Genomic DNA, 23,976 nt, shown 5'->3' with positions numbered 1-23,976 from the left:
TTATCATTTCTTATTAACCCTCGTGTTAAAATGTTTGACCAGGCAAAGCCAAAGGCTGCAGAAACTAAGTGTAAGATACTGCAATTGATGTGATCCACTGTGATCATCGAACCTGCTGCACATCAAACTCCTTTTTTATAACTGTGATTCACAAATCAGTAAACATCAACTCAATATATTCACCATTTATCATCCTGCAACTCTTTTTAGTGGCATTATTTAACCAAATGATCAACATAGTACATTCATCACCCTTGGTTTTGCTGCGTAAGAAACAGCCCACAATACTCCCCAATTTCATCAACTGTTTAACCATGATAAGGGCCTTTTTCCGATACCCCTGATGTATAATGCCTTTGAATACAACAATAATTCGTAGGGCAGAAACATGAAGATTTGTTATCATGCGATCCATATGTTACCTTAGTAAATGGAATTGAAGTCAGAGTTCTTTTGATTTCGCTTCCATTAATCTTGATAGCTTGAGCACCATCAACGCATTTCAAAGCACCCTAGACTTCAGCACAGCTTTCAAATCTCAAATGATTTTTCATTGAAAGACTCTTTCAAACACCTTCAGGCATTTCATCAAACACCTTGGGGGCACACTCCACTTTTGTGAGTTTAGAAAAATCGTGTGATAAGAACCCCCCTTCATTATCACCAATAGAACTAACATTGTTTTGGGAAGAGAATGTAGTCATGTAAACTTGGATTTTTCAAAGTTTTTAGCTGATGCTCCATCTTTGCTTTCACTTTTGTCAATGCTATTGGTTGAATTTCAGTCTCTTATCTTTAATTATTGTTCTAAATCATTTATGGTAATCGATTCCCATTCCTATAACCAGAAAAAAAGAAGTTGCTATGTAGTGCATATTGTGGAATGTCCCATTTTTACTATTGATGAGGTCTTTCAGAGAGTTGTGTGAATCAAAGTATTCGAAGAACGAATCTCTTCAACTGTTCAACAGAGTTGTTGCAACTTTTTATCAAAACTTCGATCCAGATCTTTCAGGTGTCGCCGGAGAAGAAACAGAGGAGAGAAGGTATATTACTAAAGTGGAAAAGACAATTATACCCTTTGCATGTTAAAGACTTATGTTGACTTGAAACAGAATTTGACAGCAGGGGTAATATTGCAGAGTTTTTCATTAGTTGAGGGTCAGACAGCAAAATTTTCCTGGTAGAGTGCCGATGGACTCTAACCCCAGGGGTTACTCTTAAAAGAATTTAAAAAGAATAAACAAAAGTTTCGATGATATATTTATTTACACGTAAACGATATACATTCTCATGTATTTCTTTCTTCTCCCCCACTCAAAATCACATTGTAAAGGCTTCACTCCCACAAATCATTCATTATGCATGCTCTTAGAATTTCTCTCTGAAACATCTCCCACCCTCTCAAAACACTCTGATGATTTCGACGATCTGAGACTGCCATTGCCGGTCACCGGACGACCAGACGCAGCGCGGATCGTTCGACACGACTTCCATTTCCGTCTCCCAGGTACCAATAATCGACGATCTTATTTTGAATCATGATTCTGTGAAGAAAATGAACATCACTGACTGACTCGACCCGCATCCTTTTTGACTTCTCAGTTAGGGTTTCTTAATTTTTTTTGATAAAGCCTCAAAATTGTTTGTTTAAAGATTGTGGTGAAGTTTCGGTGATTTCTTAAAACCCCCGGTAATATTCATCATCCATTTTAAGTTGTGTTTTTTGGTTTTCTACAATTTTGTATATAATTGATTGAATTCAAGCTTTGATGTGCAGATCTTTCAAAACCACAAAGATTTGTGCAGTCTTATTATTTCAATTGTTTTCGGGTGAAGTATAAAAATTCTTTGTTGAAATAGTAAAAGCATAGATCTTGCAAATATTCTTTCTTTATAATGCTGTGCATTAGTTTTTGATATCATGTGATGTGATGTTTTACCCTTTTAATTATATTTCTCTTTGATATATGTGACCATGATGAGCACTTGAGCGATCGGATTCAGTTTGTCAGGTTAGCCATTGATCAAACCATTTAGTTGACAAAGATTCTATTTTTTAAGGAAGGTTAGCTAATTAGCCTCTACATCAGGTGAGCTGGGTTGGGTTGTTAGTATACATTGGTAGAGGTGTAATTACGAGCCTAGTCGAGCTGAGCCGGAGGAGCTTAGTTTCTAATGCTCGAGCTAGGCTTGTTAGTAGTTTCTTCAAGCTTGAGTTCGGCTGCAATTAATGTATATCCATTCAGGTGCAAGACTGGTTGTACCCGGCCTGATGGTGAAGCTGCTTCTGCTACTCAATTTCTAGATTACTTGAATCAATTGAAAGCTATTGGCGACCCTACTTTTTCAGGTAGGTAGGTTATGTTTCTAGAGGGGCTGTCAAGCTGTGAGTTCCTATCTATGAATTTGTCAAATTTTACAGCATTTATGCTGTCAAATTTTATTAAAAAGTTTAATACATGATTATTTTATGGTTTTATACAGGATAAAATTGGAAGAGAGCTCACCTAAATGCAAAAGGAAGTGAGTGGTGCGCCGGTTGATGATGAGGAAGAACGTCTATTACATGCCCTTGGTGATAGGTGTGCTTGGAGCTAGAGGATTGGGTGAAAAGTGCAAGTGTAGCCCCCGAGATATGTCGTGTGTCTTCAACTCACCATCACTATTCGAATGCAATTAAATGAGAGAAACCATCCGCCTAATGAATGAAAGCATGCAATGGATGCAAGGTGAGATCAATAATCTAAATAGACGCGGGTCTTCAATGCAAGACGAAGATGATTGTTAGTTTTTTATGACACTCTGATGGTTTGTATTAGAACCAATTAAATAATGTACTTGATGATTTTTAATTATAATCAGTTGTGATTTTTCCAGTTTTTAATTTGGATTGTCAAATTACATGTTTGTGTGTAATGTGAAATCTGAAAGTAAAAGTTTAAAACACTCTTTTACCGACGCCATGTCGTCGTTAAAGAATTAATTTTATTTTTAGTAAGACCTTTTTAGTCGCTAAAAGTTAGTTTTTATTTTGAATTAAATTTATTGTAAAAACAGATTTGAAAACGACCCTTTAGCGGCAATATGCCGTCACTAAAGGGTCACCTGTGCCGATGACCAGTACACCCTGTGCCAACGACGCCTTATCCCGACGACATGCCGTCGGGAAACCCCCTTCATCTTTATATAGAATTTGTGTTATGTTATGTATGTATTATAAGATCTGTGGTTTTTTCGTTTTGAGTATCGGGTCTTGGGTATGCTTTTGCTGCCCACCGCCTCTTCTTCCTACGGTTCCTCCTCATCCAACGTTGTTCATCTTCTGATTTGCCTTCTTTCTCCCTCAACGGTGCACAAGTACGCATAGTTCTTTCGTTTTCTTCAAATATATCATTGCTAATGGCGACGGTGACCGGGGTTTCATTTGCTTTTTTCGGAAGGCTGTTAACAAGGACTGTGTGAGCCAGCTACCAAAATCCTAACTCCTACCATAGGGGCATCTGGTATGTACGCATAGTTCGAGATTCTTGCTTTGTACGTTAGCTCTTGCATTACATAATTGATCTGATCTGATCTGATTTTGCAATCTAATACGAATACCATTCTTGCAAAATTGATAAGGAATTTAGCGCTCTCGAGAATAGGAACTTTGCTTTTTCTTTAACTGTTGGTTATTTATTTGATAAAATTATGTTTGATTTTGGGAAAAAAAAATGCTTTCTTGGCTGCAATAGTGATCGGTTATGTATGTCTTATAAGATCTGTGGTTTTTAGTTTTGAGTATCGGGTCTTGGGTATGCTGTGCTTTATAAACGTAGTATATAAAGTAACAATTCAGTTGGTCAAATAAAGTCAAACCACTGATGAATCTGAAGAGTCTGATAAGCACTGCTGGTGATTAAATGATAAGTACTGATGGTTAACTACTGCTGGTGGTAACAACTAATGTTGAAGTGTGATCAGTGAGTAGTAAATCAGTAGTTAGGAAGCAGTGGTTGAAGGTACAAGGACTGATACTTATTTTGTGACTTTGAGTTACACCAGTTTGTTGACTAAATGGATCTATCCACGAACCAAATATGGCATTAAGATCTCATCGAATGGATAATTTGGTGTCGGCAAAAGTAGTCTTCTTATCAGCTCTATTTCCAACACCGTCGACGATCTAGCTCCTACTATTAGTTCCTTTATGCTAAATCGATGTTTGTTTTGAGTTTTGTGAACGTTTGCTTTATCTAGCATAGATGTGTGTTCAGTATTTTGTTTGACAAGCACCTTCCGTATATTAGTATTTAGTCGAATTTTAATCATCAATTCCCTTTCATCATAGTTAAATCTGTTAGGTATGCTTATCGTTTGAAGTATTTTTGAACATACTATGCGACTTGTAAAATTGCTGAGGTGAATTGTCTTCATATTTGTTTATTATAGCGATGCTTCTGATGGCATTTGATTGCGTGTTTTCTGATTAGCAGCCTTGAGGAGCTTTTGCGATGCTATAAGTTGGGGGCTTATCCCAAGCTTTGACTTTTGATTAAGCATTTTGGTCAAATTGAGGGGTATCGTTAGTTATGTTCTATGCCATGTTGTCAAAAGCTCAAGGCGCACGTAAGGCTAGTGCGCTTTTGACAACATACACTTTCTACTAATGGCTACTGAGTTGGAAGCTAATGCAAAGCCATTGAGGTAATCTCACTTTTACTGTGTACATTGGGTCACTTTAGAGGTGGCAAGATGGGAGGGTTAGTTAACGGGTCAAAACAAGTTCAATTCAGTACATTTCTATTATGTTACCTGCAAAAACATGCCAGGACAGTTTGACTCACTAATCCTTTTTTTTTTTTTTTTTTTTCTTTTATCTATTTTTACATATTTAAATTTATAGTTAAGTGGGTTAAAAACGATTACAAAAAAGAACAGTATCGCATTAATATCTAAATCTTTGAGCAAAAGCTACTAAAAAGTTTCCATGCTCAGTTTAGGCTTTACAACATGTTTGGCTCGTACATCCTTTAGCATTTTTTTTTTTTTTTAATTTGACCACTTTGATCAGTTTGAGATAAAATCTGACTCATTCATAAGTAAACGGGTCGATGTACCTAACAAGAATTTAATGCAGGTGATCTCTGGTGACTTGATATCAGGTTTCTCTTGATACCAAAAAAGGCTGGGGTAGTGGGTTGGCGCGCGATGGTGGAAAGGCTTCCGACATTGGTGACACTTTCAAGGAAAGGCATTCAGCCAGTTTCTGAACTATGTCCGCTGTGCAACGAAGTCCCGGAAACTTGTGAACACCTTTTCGTCTCTTGTCAGTTCGCCCAATCACTCTGCAATGGTGCAAGATTCCAGAATTTATCGCTTTCAGCCTCAACGACATACTTCTGATTGATGGCTTCGTGTCTGGCTCATCTAAAAGGGGAAAGACTATTCACGCAGTAGCTCTTGTCTTCGTATGGAGTATTTGGCGGATGAGAAATAAAGTCGTATTCGAACAAGCCGCTGTCTCGGTTCCGATGGTCGTGGAGGAAATCAAAGGTATGAGTTTTCAATGGGTAAAATTTCGATCGAAAGAGGCATGCCTGACCTGGGATAGATGGAAGTTTTTGACTTTGTTTCGTATATGTAGTTCTGCTCATATAATTCTGTCTATACTTTGTTATGAGTTTGAGGTTGTAACTTTGGTTGATGTAATTATGGTGCTAGCACCTTGCTAGATTGGAGAATAAAGTTTTTGTTGGACGTTCAAAAAAAAAATGAAAAATGTTTGAGGAATTATCGGTTTTTAACTTTGAAAACTTATGTTATTATACAATATGAAGATCAATAGCATTAACTAAACAAAAGAAGTTTGGTTTATTAACCTTTCATAAGAATGTACAACTGAAAACAGTGGTTGTTATTTACGAAACTTGACCCGTTTCTTTGTTCATAAAACTAGAACAGTTTGATGGATGTGTGCATAAATTTGCCCTCCAAACCTTTATGAGTTTCTTCCAATATATTCTTGTTTTAATTTTTAAGTTCATTTCAAAAATCTTGGTTTCATCATCATATCATATAATTAAAACTGAAATCAACCAAACGAACGTAACATGCATTTAAAACATAAAAAACACTGCCAAGTGTCTTCAATATTTGTGGAAATTAAAATAACAATCCAAACTAAACTTTCTTGAAATCTTTCTTCAACACTAATCATCTCCACATTCCTCAGTGAATTTGACCTCAACTTGCTTTCGCTTAAAATTTGTTATTGTCACCTCAACCAACCCCAACTTCAACTTAACGGGTTTAAACACCGCCTTCTCGAAATTTGCGTCGACCGGGAGTGCTAGGTAGCGCGTATAAGACTCCCCTTGGTTCGAACCCTCCAACACAAAAATATTTTCCTCATTTACAAACATTTTGATTTGATCAGTCGTCGCCCCCTGAGCTGGCATCTCAATAACAATCTCATCCGGTTCTATGCGTTTTATCACCGGCCTTGCCACGTAGCCGTAAAACAAACGGTCGTGAAAGTCCACAATGAAGTTTGTGCCAAGGCCAACTGCCCACAAATACATTATCATGAATTACGGTAAACAAATCAGAACACCATATTATTATGTAAATCAGAGTAAACTGCCACAAACAAATACATGATCATCGTAAATTATTACGGTAAACAAATCACAACATAATGTTATTATGTAAAACAGAGTAAACTGCCATAAACACATACATAATTATCCTAAATTACAGTAAACAAATCAGAACATAATGTTATTATGTAACACAGAGTAAACTGCCACAAACAAATGCATAATCATAAATTACACTAAACAAATCAGAACATCATTTTATTATGTAAAACAGAGTAAACAGGTAAACAAATGCATAATCATCCTAAATTACACTAAACAAATCAGAATATTATGTAAAACAGAGTAAACAGGTAAACTGCCACAAACAAAACATAATCGTAAATTAAAGTGAACGAGTAAACAGAAATATTACGTATTCTTCGGTTACTCGGTACGAAAGCTTTCTCCAAATTGACGGTTGATTTTCCGTTGCCTCCGTTGCCTCCGTTTGTGGTGAATGAACGTCGGAAACTTTCAACTCCGGTGCTCCTCATCAAGGCAGCTCTGAAGGCCATCGAAGTTGAAGAAATGATGAGTTTTTGATGATGAGGAAGATAGGTGAAATGAGTGAAATTTATAGTGTGTGAGGATGATTGTTATTGGTTAGTTGTTTGCCTTGGATACTGTGCTAACCAACTTCATGAATAAGACAAAAAAAAAATATTACTACTGATACTATTTTGTGAATTATGATATTAAAAGAGAAACATGATAGTTTATTATAAATAAATATTGGAACCATTAGACTTTTAGGGATAGCTTGCTAGTATGTATGTGATGCTCAGTATTCAAAACGTGATCTTAAATTCATATCAAAATCTATTTGAAAATATTACAATACACCTGCTACAATTCCACAAATATTATTTTTACTATGTTTTATAAGACTATTCAATATATTAACACATTTGATTCCCATGCGGATAAAAGAAACTTGGTGAGTATCACCTAACACCATTCTTATCATCATAAACCAACTATACACGAGTAAAAGCATACCACATTATACGACTAATACCCTTGTACCAAGGCGTGATAGTATTGCTTACTCCGTTTTCATATGAACTAATAAACGATCACTTATCTTCAATACTGAGTCAACTACGAATGCTAGTGTGTGTCCTCTCATCAGTTCCAACAACTATTAGGGGTCAAATATTAGGAGGCTACATTTTGCTAGTTCCCCGTTGATAATTCTCACAGTTCTTAGTAGTGGTCGATCTAGAATTTTTTTTTGGAGTATCCTATTTTTTTTTTACCGTACATTCATAAAACATAAACTTTTTACGGTACGATTATCCGTTCATTGGTATTTTGCATTTCGTCGAGAAAGTTAGCCTAGCCCGTGCATCCATTAAGGCATTAAGATACACAAAGCTTTGCCCCAAGGTCTTTGCGGGACTACTATTTCCTTGGAAGTAGTTGTTGGTGTAATGATCCAAGTGGATCAACTATCCATTTCTCATGATAGAAATCACTTGCTACATGTTCAAGCATCAAGAGCGTGAGTTCATATCAATATAGTGTCGACTGTCATCTTAGTTATGACCAATATGAAATATTATAAATTTTAAGACAATTATGGTCATTGTGCTCCTTGCGTTTCTTTAATTTTTGGATCAGGGAGCTAAACGAAAAGAGCTTAAATATCAAGTCCACCAAGAAAAAAGATAATACTTATATGACACAAGTAAATGCGTCGCAATTAGCACCACTAGTAAAAATACAAGTGCATATTATAATACTAATAAGCAAAGAGTGCCTATTTATACTCAGGTCTCCACTTAGAGAGAGATACGGAATGTCGCTAGACCAAAAGGCCTCTAGCATTACTGACTTTGTTTGATCAAAACCCAATTCATTCAGTCCGCTTTTATATTAATTTCCGAGTTTCCATTGTGGTATTATTATTTTTTCCACATCATTCCTCTAGATAATGATAACACGTTTATAAGCGATGAAATTAAGTGCGAGTGACAGTTAACCAGGATGATGCATTTTTCTTAAGAACGTGGGAGGAAGCCCTTATATAATGAAATTGAAGTGTATAAGAGAGTCAAGTAACAAAAAAAGGTGTCATCACATACATATCTAAGCACTTGATAACTAGTCATCATAAGAAATTGAAGTGTGTTGAGAGAGTCAAGTAACAAAGAAAGGTGTTATCACATACACATATATATATAGATAAATGTGTATTTGGTCGATGATCTTTTTTAATGGCGAAATTTCATGAAAACTAGGCTAGCTCCAGCTAGACCAAACATTACAACAATAGTAAATACAAAATCAAGAACAATTTAGATACAAAATTTGCGCCATGTCTCCCGGTCCAGATCCGTAGAAAACCGGAAACGATAAGTTCATTCCGCGTCTTACAAATAAACCAACACACAATGGAGAGAACCGAGTGAACTGCTTCAAAAAACTACATTCAAAGTTGTGATAGCAAAAGTCAATGAATAAAGTGGTCATGTTTAGACTATTGAGTGAGTAGTGTTACCGATTCTAGAAACCAACAGAAAGCATACAATTCACCAACATGAAACACAAACTCTACGAGTTCACAAAATTACGTCAATTGTTTCCGAACAAAAGTTACGTCAAAACGTACATAAACTGAAAGTGTACATAAAAATAAGCACGAAAACATATTAAATTTGACCTGACTTATTTGCGAAAGAAAGTTACGTCGAACACCAATTTGAACTTATATCGAAACGTACATAAAAAGAAGCACAAAATTGTGTTTTTTTAATTTAAAAATGGTACCGCGCGTTGTGGTGGCGCCGAAACGTAAAGCAAGTCGAATTTGTACAACTAACGAAAACGTATTATATTTGAACCGACTTGTTTTAAAACAAAATATATGTAAGAACGTAGACCAATTGAAAACGTACATAAAAAACACAAAAAACATATTATATATGACCCTACCCATTTTCAAAGAAACGTAATCAGCTTGAATTTATACCGACACATACATAAAAATAAGCATATAAAAATGAGAGTTAATTGCCCGGATGGTCCCTGTGGTTTCACATTTTTTCACGTTTAGTCCCCACCTTTTGAAAATAGCATGTATGCTCCCTAAGGTTTGTTATTTTGTTACCCGGATAGTCCCATGAGTAGATGCAGTTAGTTTGGAAATAGCATGTATGCTCCCTAGGGTTTGATATATTGTTACTCGGATAGTCCCCTGAATAAATGTCAGGGGACTATCCTAGTAACAAAATGACAAACCATAGGGAGCATACCTGCTATTTCCAAAAGGTGGGGACTAAACGTGAAAAAACGTGAAACCACAGGGACCATCCGGGCAATTAACTCTAAAAATGATTATAAAGTTTTAAAAAGTTGAAGGATTGTAACTGTCGATACAAAACGTTGAAGGGTAAATATTGGAAAAACAAAAATATACTAAAAGGAAAAGAAAAAAAATAGCCCACGTGAGTTACTGTATATGAAACTTGTTGTCGTATATATAACTAGTTTATGCTCCGTCTAAGTTGCAGGCGCTAGGCCGAATATTTCTCAGACAACTAAAGCAAAACATTACCATAGTTTTGTTTGAAAAAAAAACTAAATGATGGTAATATTGTAATTTTTAGCTGGGGGCAAAACTGTAATTTGTCAGAACCAATGAACGAGTACTAGGTAGCTGCTTGGCACGAATAAAAATTACATCGAATCAACCAATTAAAAAAAATACTACCAAAGTTTTGAAAAGAAAACAAACTAAAACAATGGTAAGACTGTGAGCTACCTCACCGAATTTTTAACATTATACACAATCTCAACTTTACCAGGTTAGATTAAAAACCCTTTTATTCGGTGTTCAAAGAACATAACCTAGAAAGTATCATTCGTGAGTTATGTTAATGCACTTTTGGGTGATAAGTGCAAGGCTTCCAACATTTAGGGTCTTTATTGAACAATGTCCAAAGTTTGGAAAGAGTTTATTTTGAAAGAGTTTATTTGGAAAGAGTTTATTTTGAAAGAGTTTATTTGAAAGAGTTTATTTTGGACAGAGTTTATTTTAGAAAGAGTTTATAGCTAGACAGAGTTTATTTTAGAAAGAGTTTATGTGTAGAAAGAGTTTATGATTAGACAGAGTTTGTATAGTCTAGTTTTGTCTGAGTTTTGTAGCAAAAACTCTGTGCTTGCTTTGTGCTTTGTCCGAGCTTTCTATTTGGTGTGGAAAGTCCGGGCTTCACCTTGTATATATACTTTTATATGGAATAGACAAGGTAACGATTTCTGTGTGAATTTCTGTGCCCTAATCATTGTGCTTTTTGTCTGGCGGCGCTTTGTGTGAGTGACGTCATTCATCTTCATCAAGAATACTCTGTGTATTCTTGATTTCTCTCTCAAATCCTTGCTTTCTTGTGTTCATCTACAGTGGTTGATCATCAGGTGGATTCCGCACACCTGTTGGTTGCTTTGGCTGAGTGAGATCTTGGATTGGAGGCCCGTATCAGAGCAGTGTGCTCATACTACTGTAGGTGTTCTTAGTTTGAAGGTTTTGGTGAGATTAGTTCATACTTTGATTGGGTTTAGTGAGATTGTAGTGATTTTTTGTGTGTTATTCATGATTCTTCATTCATTTCTAGTGTTTGGATGATGGATTTTGAGTAGTTTAGTGAGTTTTTAGTGTTTTCTTCATCTGGGTTTTACAGGGTTTTTGTTCTTGTTCATACAGAGCTTTGAAGGAGATAAAGATTCTGAGTTTTGATCTTTGGAAGCTTGGTCTGAGGTTTACACTTTGTGTTTGTGTCTCCGGGGTATTGTTGAACCAGTGTGTAGTCACATTGGGGAGATACTCCGAAGATTGGTTTCTTTCTGAGTTTTGAAACTTGTCTGAGTTTCAAATCAGTCTGATTTTTTTCCTAGTCTGAGTTTTATTTAGGGTTAGTAGAGTCTGAGTTTGTGTTTAGGTTTGTCCGAATTTTTCTAATTTAGGTAAATTGTGTCTGAGTTTTTATCTTGTCTGAGTATATTTTGTTTTTACTAGGTGTCCGAATTTCTTGTGTTGAGTCTTAGGTCCGAGTTTGAAGTCTTATACTTGTCTGAGATATTTGATATATATTAGTCCGAGTTAGTTTAAATAGAGTCTGAGCTTATTCTTTGAGTCCAAGTTTTAAAATATTAGTTAGTCCGAGTTTATTAATAGTTTGTTAGCTAGTTCTTGTCCGAGGTTAAATTTTTTTTGTGTTGTCCGAGTTTAAGTATTTAGGTGGTCTGAGTTTTAGAATTACATTATATCCGAGTTTAATATATATATATATATATATAGCCGAAGTTACCTTGAGTCCGAGTTTATATATATTAGTGAGTCCGAGATACTTATATATTAATATTGTTAAGTCCGAGATACTTAATATTGTTAAGTCTGAGTTTCTAAATTCTGGTCCGAGTTTGCTTAATATTGTTGAGTTTCTAAATTCGTTGAGTCTGAGTTTAATATTGTAGTCCGAGTTTGCTTATATATTATATTTGTCCGAGTTTAAACCTTTTGAGTCCGAGTTTATTAGAACACTCTCCGAGTTTATTAGATTGTCTTGAGTCTGAGTTTTTAATCTTGAGTCCGAGTAGTCTTTAGATAATTAGTTTGAGTCCGAGTTTGTCGTCTGAGTTTACTTTCATCCTGTAGTTAGAGTCCGAGTTTAATACTCTCACTCGAGTCTGAGGTATAAGTGCAGTGTGTCCGAATTTTTCAATCAGTAAGGGTGTCTGAGTTTTAAATTTCTAACAGTGTTGTGTCCGAGCTCTGTTGTCTGTGTTTAATTTCAGGTTTCTGTGATCCGGGGTGCACACTCTGACTATAGCTTACTTCACTGCTTGGAAGTTCTCTGTTGTTTTCTGAAATGGCAAACAACAATCTGACTACGATGGTGCAAAGCCTCAAGCACAATGCTGAGGTAGGAAGTAACGACAAACCTCCTTTGTTGGTCAACGAACTTGATTTTCCTGAGTGGAAGGAGCGTTTTGAAAGATATGTTCGAGCAAAAGACATCAAAATTTGGTTGTGCATCGTTAAAGGATGTGGTGCTACACCAATACGTACGTTGACGATTGATACGTATTTGGGGCTTACTGACGAACAAAAGAGATTCTTTGACTGTGAAGAGAAAGCTATGTCGATGATAACAATGGCAATGCCACAATCGATACTTCATACGTTTCGTAAGAGAAGTACTTCGAAAGAGTTGTGGGATAGCATGATAGAGCGATATGAAGGAAATGCAATCTACAAGAAACGACGACTCGAGAAGTTGAAGACTCAATTCGTTGTGTTTAAAGCGTTAAAGAATGAGTCATTTGATGACACTGTGAATCGATTTTATCATCTGCTGAGCGAACTTGATAGAAGTCAAGAGAATATCTATACTGAATTCGAGAAGGTTGAGAAGTTTCTGAATTGTCTTTCCAGAGAATGGAATATGTACACCGCTTTGATCAGAGAGGGTGTTCTCTACGAAGAGCTTTCTTTGGAAGAAGCTATTCAGAAACTGAGGGGTTATGCTTGGAATATGGAAGATCAAGCGTCTGATTTCGAGAAGATCCAAGACCCTCAATTATACAAGGCTTCGAAACCAACGGATAAGGGTAGTAATGGTGGTGTCGGTGTTGCTTTGTATTCGGAGAATGAAGGTCCTGCAAGTGAACACGCCTTCATAAGCAACACAGTCAGTTCAAGTGGGACAACAAATTCAAATCAAGGGATGTACTCTTCTAGTAGTGCTCAGAAATCTCAAGGAGCAAGTGTGAACATTCCTAAGATAGATGCAAGCGGTTTGAAGTTGATTGAAGAAAATATGGGTCTGTTGGCGTCCTTCATGACTGCATACGAGAATTTCTGTCTTGGGAAACTCGTTGAACCGTCAAGTCTCGATGAAGACTTCGATCAGATAGATCAAGACGAAATGGAAGAACTTGATCTACAGCTCAATATGGCTCTGTTAGTCCGTAGAGCGAAGAAGTTTCTGCTGAAGACGGGTAGGAAGTTCATAGGGGGTCAGACAAAGACTCGAATGGGGGTTGACATGTCAAAGGTAAAGTGTTACAACTGCGGGATCTACGGGCATTTCGCACGTGATTGTCGAAAGCCAAAGATGGAAAGATCTGACAGAGACAACAACTCCCGAGGAAACAACTCAAGACCTCAATACAATGCATCAAATGCTACGTCCAACTCAAGTGCACGTTCAAGTGGGTCTGAAAATACCACATCTTCGACAAACAATGCTATGGTGGCTCAGCCTTTACAAAGCGTGACTGAACCTTATGACTGGGGTTGTGCCTTGGAAGACATCTTAGGAGCTATCGTGTCACAAGCTTTTATAGCTGAAATTGTGAACGAGGAAATGTACGAAGAGATTGTTGAAGAGACAAGCATTGAAGAGCTTGCAGTTGTCGCTGAAGTTCTTGGGGAAGAGTTGGATTCGGGAAATGTTACTGAGAATGAAAGTCCTTCGATCGAAGAGACTGTTGAGAAGTCTGGCAAGACAGAAGATGGCGAAAAGGGAGAACGCTTTGAATTCAACATCTCCACAGCTGAAATGCAGCAATTTGCGGATGCAGAAGCTAAAAGGTTGGAAGAAAATTCCGTGGAAAACGAGGCTTGTGCATTCATGGCTGGCATTGAGGTAAAATCATCTTCTGTAGATAAGCGATGTGCTAGATGTGTTGAGTTTGTGACTAAGATTGATAGATATGCACTTCATAACACAAACTTAATTGCAGATTTAGAAAAATCCAGAGAACTCATTGCGGTTTTGTCTAATTCGGATAAAGAACACCGAATTAAGATAAAAGCGCTGAAAAATGATATCTCTGAATTTGAGAGACTAGTGGCTAAGGGAAATCTTAAAAATCAAGAATTAAAATCTGAACTGGAAACAAGTCAAAATTCTGTTTTGGAAAAGAACAAAATCATTTTGGAAAAAGATAATTTGATTTTGGAATTGCGACGAAAGATTGAAAAGTTCAAGGATTCATCTGAAGTGATGAACTTCTGTATTAGCAGCCAACGTCTCAAAGAATCTGAGGAAGAAATGTTTGGCATTGGTTATACTAAGGTGCCTCCTCCGGTAAACCATAACTATACATCGATGCCAAGCATTGATCCTGAATTGGCAAACTTTGTGCCTACGACTCCTCTGACAGTTGAACCACAAAGTGAGTCAGAATCTGAGCCAGATGAAGTTACAGACTCAGATCAGTCAAAGAAGAGTGGCATGTCTAAGAAAAATGAAGTGAACCTTGAAAACATTGAAAATTTGATAAGCAACAAGATTTTGGAAATTTTCAATCAAGTTCAAAATGAAAAATCAAAACCTAAGTCACGTGGGAAAAACAAAAGGGCTTTGAAAAATGTCCCTAAAACTGAGTTTGTTAAAGGGGAGGATTTTATCAAAGAAGAAGTAAAAATTGAAACAGGTTCCAACTCACAGTTTGTGAACCAAATTTTGAAAAATCCCGCCAATGCCTCTTCATCTTCGACCGATCATGAGGAACGTCCGAAGAATGCTGCGAAAGTTCGCAAATGCTACAAGTGTCGTGGGAAAGGACACTTAGCAGCAGACTGTCCAGATGACAAGGGTAAATCACTTGTTGATCCTGATCAAAAGAAACCTTTTGTTGACAAACCACAAAATGAATCAGTTAATGTTGAAAAGAAAAATGGTAAAAATCAAAAGGTTGAGAAAAACAAAGTGATTAAACAAGAAGTAAAACCAGTTGTTAAACCAAATGTTAAATCACAACAAAATCAGGATCAAGAGGAGAAACCCGTTGTTATTAACCGTGGGGACAGATCAGAAAATGTACCTCAAAGACATGATACACGTGAGAAAACCCCTCACAGACGAAAAAATCATGTCACCTTTCAAGGAGTTGAGAATGACAATCGTTCTGGAGGTTCGAACAACTATGCTAGACCTCATGCAGAGAACAGATTCGTGAATGATCGAAATGCGTCACCCCTCCGATTTCCAAATCAAAGACCGCATTCGGATAATCGTCCACGATCATTCTCAAGACAAGAAGATGCTCCTAGATTTGGTAGGAATTCTGAGCCTCCCAGGAATCAAAATTACAATTACCAAAACTATGGAAGCCGAGGGTATAGAAACTCTGGTTATACCAACAGATCGTCAACTCCGTACAATCCACGATTTGCGGGGACTCATTCCAACAATTTCCGAAATGGAAATGGTGGACACAGAGGCGATGATGGTTATTTCAAAGAGTTTTCTTATGTTGACGAATCAGGACGACCCAAGACCATCATGGCTTGGGTCCCACACTCTAACTAAATTTTTGTTGGGGAGTGTAGGAGCAGCTGAAGAGGGCTATCTATATTTGGTATATCGATAGTGGCTGTTCCAGACACATGACAGGAAATAAAGAATTATTGAACAATTTTAAACAATTTCGTGGTGGTTATGTGAATTTTGCCGGTGAAAAGGGTGGTTACATCACCGGTGAAGGCTCCGTGTCGAATGGAAAAATCACGCTGCATAAAGTGAACTTCGTTGAAGAACTGAAGCATAACTTGATGTCGGTTTCTCAAATCTGTGATAACAAGTACACGATGCTGTTCACTGATAAAGCTTGCTTCGTACTGCGTCCGGGTTTTGTTGTTCCTGAAGATTGGATCGTTATGAGGGCTCCAAGGGTGAATAACACATATGTCATGGACATGCGCCCGTTGGTCAACTCATCTGCTCCAGTGACTTGTCTACTTTCAAAGGCGACTGAAGATCAATCGTATCTCTGGCATAGGAGAATGGGCCACGTGCATCTGCGAAAAATGAACCACTTAGTGAAAAACAACTTGGTGTTGGGGGTTCCTTTACGTAGTTTTAATATGCACAACAAATGTGAATCATGTGAAAAAGGAAAAATCAAACGAAAGCCTCACAAACCGAAAACAGCTAACTCAATCCAAAAACCACTTGAATTGCTTCACATGGATCTTTTCGGCCCGATCCATGTTGCTAGCATTGGTGGTATGTCTTATTGCTTAGTTGTCACTGACGATTTCTCACGTTACTCATGGGTATTTTTCTTAAAAACAAAGGATCAAACCGCTGGTATTTTAAGAGATTTATTCAAGCAACTTGAGAAAAATTATTCACTTCCTATTAAGAAAATCCGAAGTGACAACGGCACTGAGTTTAAGAATCAGTATATGGATGAGTTATGTCGGGAAATGGGAATCATTCATCAGTTCAGCGCTCCATATGTTCCTCAACAGAACGGAGTTGCAGAACGGAAGAATCGTACCCTAATTGAGGCGGCCCGCACTATGCTTTCTGAATCAAAATTACCAATTTTCTTCTGGGCCGAGGCGGTGAACACTGCATGTTATGTGTTAAATCATGTGCTTACTGTCAAAAGAGAAGATAAAACTTGTTATGAGTTGCTTGAAGGCAGGAAACCGAACCTATCTGGTTTTCAACCTTTTGGGATTAAGTGTGTTATCAAACGCACCAAAGATACTCCGAAAATGGGGGAAGTTGGTGAAATTGGGTTCTTTTTGGGTTATGCCAATGGAACTCCAAACAAACGCGTTTATAACATCAAGAAGCGAACAGTGGAGATCGTGTTTGATATAACTCCTTTGAGTTTCGATCCTCCACCGTCCGAATTCGGTCCCAAAAGCGGTTATGATTATGATAAATTATTTGATTCGTTTGATCTTCCTGATGTTTCAGAAGAAGATTCGGAGGTTGTATACACACATCTTGTGAACAAAGATGAAGTGGATGCGAGCTGGAGAGCAAGTATTCCTACTAATGTGTCTTCGAGTGTTCCAGTCGCTGATTCTTCGACTGTAAATGACGTTGTTGCTGAGCAGATCCCCAATGCAGCTGCTCAAACTACCAGTGGAGATCTATACGTTGATTTTTCAGCATATCCAAATGTTGATGCATCTTCTGGTAATGGTGGAGCTTCCAGTAGTAATGCAAATGCTGAGGGGGAGATTCAATCAAATTTGGGAAACAATCTTCAAGCTCCGGCAATCCCAGTTCCAAGAACAAATATTCATCATCCTGTTGATAATATTATTGGGAATCCAACTGCGGGAGTGCAAACGCGAAGAAGTATTTCAGAGATGCAATGTTTATTCTCTGCTATCAAGAAAGAGGAAATCTACAATCTTAGCCTACATGAATGTTTTATCTCTCAGATAGAGCCGAAGAACTATCAAATGGCTCTGAAGGATAATTCTTGGTGTGAGGCGATGCAAGAAGAGTTAGCTCAGTTTGACAAGTTAAAGGTGTGGAATTTGGTCGATCTTCCTAAAGGCCAACATGCAATCAACACGAAATGGGTTTTCAAGTGCAAGAAAGACGATAAGGGTGTCGTGGTCAGAAACAAAGCACGGTTGGTTGTTCAAGGCTTCAATCAGGAAGAAGGGATTGATTATACAGAAGTTTATGCACCGGTGGCAAGATTGGAAGCTATTCGTTTGTTTCTAGCCTTTGCCGCACACATGCGTATCAAAGTCTATCAGTTGGATGTGAAAAGCGCTTTCCTTTACGGGAAATTGCATGAAACTGTGTATGTGTCCCAACCGCCGGGTTTCGAAGCTCCAGGGTCAGACAACAAGGTCTATTTGTTGGACAAGGCTCTCTACGGGCTCCATCAGGCCCCTCGAGCTTGGTATGAGACGCTGTCAAAGCATCTTTTGGAGCATGGGTTCTCGCGTGGTGCCATCGACTCCACACTGTTCATTTTGAAGAAAGGGGGAGATTTTCTGATCGTGCAAATTTACGTTGATGACATAATCTTTGGTTCTTCAAATGAAGAGTTGTGTCGTGAGTTTGAGAAGGTGATGAAGTCAAAGTTTGAAATGAGCGCGATGGGCGAATTATCATTCTTTCTAGGTCTTCAAGTGAGTCAAGAAAAAACCGGGACGTACGTGCATCAGACAAAGTATGTCCACGAGATTCTCAAAAGATTTGGATTGGAAGATAGCTTACCCTATGACACGCCTCTACCGACGAATCTCAAGCTTTCACCCGATGATGAGAAAGATCCTGAAGTGGATCCGACTCTATATCGAGCAATGATAGGTTCATTGATGTATCTAACTGCTTCACGACCAGATATTATGTTCTCTGTTTGTTTGTGTGCTAGGTACCAATCAACTCCGAAAGAATCGCACTTGAAAGCTGTCAAGCGTATTTTCAGATATCTGAAAGGAACGCCTAAGCTTGGATTGTGGTATCCAGCTGAAGGTGGTCTGGATTTGATGGCGTATGCTGACGCAGATTTCGGAGGGTGCCGGATGAACAGAAAGTCAACCTCTGGCGGCGCACAACTTCTTGGAAACCGTCTTGTCTCTTGGCAATGCAAAAAGCAAGTTGCCGTTTCTCTATCCACGTGCGAAGCCGAGTACATTGCTGCTTCAAGCTGTTGTGCTCAGGTTTTGTGGATTCAGCAGCAAATGAGGGACTACGGTTTGAATTTTACTCGAACTCCTATCCTTGTTGATAATAACTCTGCCATTTCCATAACAAACAATCCGGTAAATCACTCACGCACTAAGCACATAGATGTTAGGCATCACTTTATTCGCGACTGTGCTGAGAAGGGGTTAATTGAAGTGGTTAGGGTAGACACCTTGGATAATCTTGCCGACCTGTTTACGAAAACATTCGATCGGGCTAGATTTGAGAATCTGGTCCGAATGATTGGCATGATCAACCCAGAGTAAAATGATTTCCAAACTCGCATAGAAATTTTTTTTTATCCTTTCTGTATAGTTCTTACCGCTTTCGAAAAATTGAAAAACTCCAAAAATATTTTACTTAGTTGTAGGATAAATTTCAGAAAAATACAAAAACATTTGAAAAATCTAAAATGAAGTCGTGTAGAGATATAAGGGAAATGATAGTACATCGGTTAGTCGTATCTGGTGCAGGACTATGGCTATATATATATATATGAGATTAACTGTTAAATGTGACAACTTCATTATACGTTGCATCGGTAGGTTTTACGCGTAAATAAGAACCTGTTTTTGGTATATAAACATAATGAACTGCGTAACTCGTGTGGCGCATCTCTCGGATATATGGTCTTGGTACCGTAATTTCGTTTGATAGATTGCCGAGGTTCTGAGATACGTGGTCTTTATGCTGTTTATCATCTGGGTATCATGGTTGCTTCTTTTACCGAAAATAACGGGGACGCAAGTCTAGATCTTCCATGATACCATAAATACGTGTAAATATCTTCAATACATGATGCACCCGACCCGAATAAGTGATAAACAATCACATGTCCTTCAAAATCTTGCGGGAGTCAAGTCTATCCTCAATAAGTGATTCTATCACAAATGACTTGCTCTTGTGCCCTTTGCATCTGAAATTCAAATAAGTGAGTATCTCACATTAGCTTATACGTCAAAAACAGATGATAAATGGTATACTCACCAGTAAGATGATCTCTCGCGCATACCTTGATACGGGAGTATATTCTGAGGTGGGTAAACACAGTTAATGTCAGCTTAATACACTTAATTCCATATCTCGAAAACAGTGTTCGAAAGCGTGCTAAAACTTAAGTGGACCACAATACCGTTGAACGTCTTGAACTGTCCACATTAGTCTAAAAACATTAAAGCTAAATGCTATGGTTTTTGTGTTGGATACCGACAGAAAAATCGATATGATTCCTCGCTCCGACTTCACAAAAGGATATTTAGTGTAAATACGTTCTAGGTTAAATTCTTAGTTTAGCTTAAATAGAAAAATCACAAAAAGATTTTGCCTTCTTGTTTCTATGTGCGAGTTAACTCATTAGAAATACTCTAGGGTTGTGAAAATTTTTAATAAGGTGTTAAACATCAATTTTGGTAATTTTAAAATAAGTTTTCTTTGAAAAATTGGTCGTGTGAGATTCATCTAAGTGTGTGGGAAATTTCATCGGGAGGGAAAGTCGATAAAACCATTCGGTTTTCAAGCGTTAAAATTTTTCATCTCGATTGTTCGTTTTTCTAAATTAGAAGGCTTAAAATGGTTTTGTTGAGGAGTTCAAAAGTTTTAGGTAAATTTGATTGATGAGTGAAGTCTAAGGGTTTAAAGTAAAAAGAAAATAATTGGTCCATCTTAAAAAAAAAAAAAAACCGATAGGTCCGAGTTTCCCAAACAGGTGGTCCGATTTTCTTTAAAAAAAAAAAAACCCTCGGTCCGATTTAAAAAAAAAAAAAAAAAACACTTACGGGGTCTGAGTTTCCCCTTAGTTAAGACCGAGTTTTCTTTTATATACCACTTCCTCTTTCTTTCACAACATCAATCTCAGAGAATCTCTAATCCTTCATCATCCTTTCCTTTTCATCTTCATTACTCCTCTTGTTTCTTGCATTTTCCTTGCTTCTTGGTCATCACAACTAACTATTCATCTTCAAGGAATGGCCGAACAACCGCATCCGGTTCGTGAGTTTCACAAAGGTCATAATCAAACTGCTTTGCTAGATGAAAACATTCGAGGTGGAGCCGATTATGCCGATATTATTCGTTTTCTTCGAAATTCAAGAATTAGTTTCGCGATTTCAGAAAGTATTCATCTAGTGCAAGCGTATATTGATGATTTTTGGCGTACAGCTCGGGTTGTTGATGATACTATCGAGGCGACTGTTTCTGGAAATTCTATTGTTATCACGGAGGCGGTTATTCGTGCGGCTCTCCGTTTTGGTGACTTAGATCATGGTAGCACGTGTTATGTGCGTCAAATACGGGAACGTGGAGTTAGATCCTTCGGTTATGCTGCTTCTTTTGATAAAAAGGAGATTTCCAAGCCAATGTTTCTCGGGCAGTGGCGATTCTTCTTTCATGTGTTGATGCAGTGTTTGTCTCCACGAAAATCGGGAACTGATACGATGAGTAATGATCTTGTGTCTGGGATGATTGGGTTGCCTTACAACCAGCCATACAACTTTTCTCTAATGATTTTCCAAGCTCTCAAACAGCAGATTGGTCTAAAGGCGAATGATAAGCGACTGATGCTTTTGTATCCTCGATTCCTTTGTATTATCTTTCGACATTTGTTGCCGAATCTTTCATTCGAAGGAACCTTGCTTGCGTACGGTGTAAAGCCGATGGGTAATCGTATTTTCAAGGATTGTGCAAAGATTAACGAGTCCAAAAGAACTGATGCACGCCCAGTTCTGACTCCCCTGTGTGGTGCTATTCTTCAAGACAACTACAATCCAGAAGCTGATTTGCAATGGTTAAGCATTAGAGATGGTTTAGATCACATCTTTGTTGGGGATACTCAAGAGCCCGTGGTTGTTCAACCTCAGGTTGATCTTCAACAACCACCGGCGGTTATTCAGGAGCCTGAACCGGTTCAAGAGCCTGTGATTTCTGAACCAGTTACTGTTACTTCTATTCAAGCAGCTGTGTCTGTTCCAGTTCCAGTTTCTACGTCTTCGGCAACAGAGGTTGCTGTAGAAACTGATGATGAGATTTTAGAGCTTGATGCTGCTTTAGATGCAGGTCCATCCTCCCGTACTGTTGACAAAGGGAAACGACCTATGGAGGATGCCGTTGTGGATGAGTTGTTAGATGATATGCCAACCGAAAAGGAATATCTTATGGCAGTAATGAGTGAGCTCTAAAACTGTCTTCGACCCCACGAAAGTAGATCGCTTGAATTATTTCGAGCAAAGGTTGCTTCTCTCGGTCCCTCTTCCGAGTGGGGTATTCGCTTAGCTAGATGGAATGAAAAAGCAAGTGATCCAGATTCCATTGTTTTTAGCTCTTCTGATGATGATGATGATGCGGACCGTCCACGTCCTGTCCTTGATACGGTTCGTGCCTCAGCTCCTTTGAGGAAATTTAAGCGACGACGTGTCGCTGTTTCGGATCTTCAGTCTTCTAGTCCGATGGTTGCCTCAGTTTCAGTCACATCCAGTTCTGCTCCATCCGACTCAAGAGGTCTTCTTAATGTGGAGTTATCTGTAGCTCCTCCGACACTATCTTCCCCGCTTCCATTCCCTTCCTTTGTGGAAGCTACCAGTGTGACTACATCCGTTTTACCGGATACGCCGATTATGTCTTCTCCTATTCCTGTAGTACCGCTATTTGAGTCTTTATCATCTCAGACGGGTACGAGCAATGTGTTTGCTTTATCAGGAAGTTCATCCTTGCCAGTTCAGCCTACTTCTCCTATTGATTTGCCAGATCCAGAGACAGGGAGGACACGTGCAAGGACCGCTGTTGGTAAAAATCCGCCATCAGTTCGACGGAAGAAAGTTTCTTCACGTCCTCCAGTGTCGCCATCTTCAGGTTCTAGGCCATCCAGGCCTCAGCCGTCTGGTTCGAGACCTCCTGCTCCTAGATCGGCTCCAGTTTCTGCTTCAAGTCCATCCGGTTCAGGTACAAAGCAGAACTTTCAAGAGTTTGTTCGTGATCAGTTTCAAGATGTAGCCAAGGTCATGTTTCAACACAAGACTCAATTTTCTAAGCTGCAAAGTGAAATTGAACTCTTGAAGAAAAGGGATGTAGCTCGAGAGCAACAATTGGCCCAGCTTTTCCGTCTATCCAAGGCTCAGAGTATTCAGTTGGGGAAGTTCATAGCTCAAGAGGCTTCGATGTCTGCTCGTCAACAGACCTTGGTTAGTACTACGGATCGGCTTATCGGGGTCGTGACAGATCTCGCATCACTCCTTGCTGCTCAGGGGGAGAGTTCATCGTCTGATTTTCAAGTCCAGGCTCAGTGCAAAATGGATGAACTCAAGAAAATCAGAGAAGATCTTGATAAGGAAAAGGATCCCAACGCATCAAAGTAGGGGGAGCAGTCAAGGAGTACACGTGCTCCTGAAGCTGCGACTCCGGCTCAATTTGAGGGGGAGTCCTCAGGTGCAGTTACAGGTGGTGATAAGGGCCCTGTAGAGGCTGTTGCTGAAGTAATTTTAGAGCCTGGAGAAGTGGCTGAGGGAACTTTTGAGGATTGGCGTACAGATGATGACTTGGCTGGCAAGTTCAGTTTTATTGAAACTACGAAAGGGAAGTCTATCCAGTATGAGTCCTTGCCGGTAAACAGCGATATTCTCAGAAGCTATGTGTTTGGCGTTGAAATGCCTGAAGAAATCTTCAACCCACTACGAGTTCCCGAAGAAGTTAGTGCGGCAGCTCGCCGATGGTTTAGGGTTCTTCCAGATGACACGCAAAGGAAGAGATACCTATCGACTAAAGGCGAGTACTCGGGTCAAATTCGCAGTTGGGATTTCGACGAGCAGCATGGCTTGGTGATGATTAAGAGGACTGATGGAGTTCAATACTTCAGGCCTAGGGCTAAGGACCTTCAGACTCTTCCCGCACGTGAT

General features: G+C 38.5%; 1 long non-coding RNA gene across 1 annotated transcript; it reads left to right on the top strand.

Moving 5' to 3' along the window:
• The first annotated feature begins 1,254 nt into the window (after positions 1 to 1,254).
• LOC110917916 lies at positions 1,255 to 2,887 on the top strand. The gene is made up of 2 exons (XR_004884632.1): positions 1,255 to 2,353; positions 2,488 to 2,887. It is a non-coding gene; the product is annotated as an uncharacterized LOC110917916 (long non-coding RNA).
• The last annotated feature ends 21,089 nt before the right edge of the window (positions 2,888 to 23,976 follow it).

The sequence above is a fragment of the Helianthus annuus genome, chromosome 16, assembly GCF_002127325.2.
Source record: "Helianthus annuus cultivar XRQ/B chromosome 16, HanXRQr2.0-SUNRISE, whole genome shotgun sequence".
Taxonomy (NCBI): Eukaryota; Viridiplantae; Streptophyta; class Magnoliopsida; order Asterales; family Asteraceae; genus Helianthus; species Helianthus annuus.
This window is presented reverse-complemented; position numbering and strand designations above follow the sequence as displayed.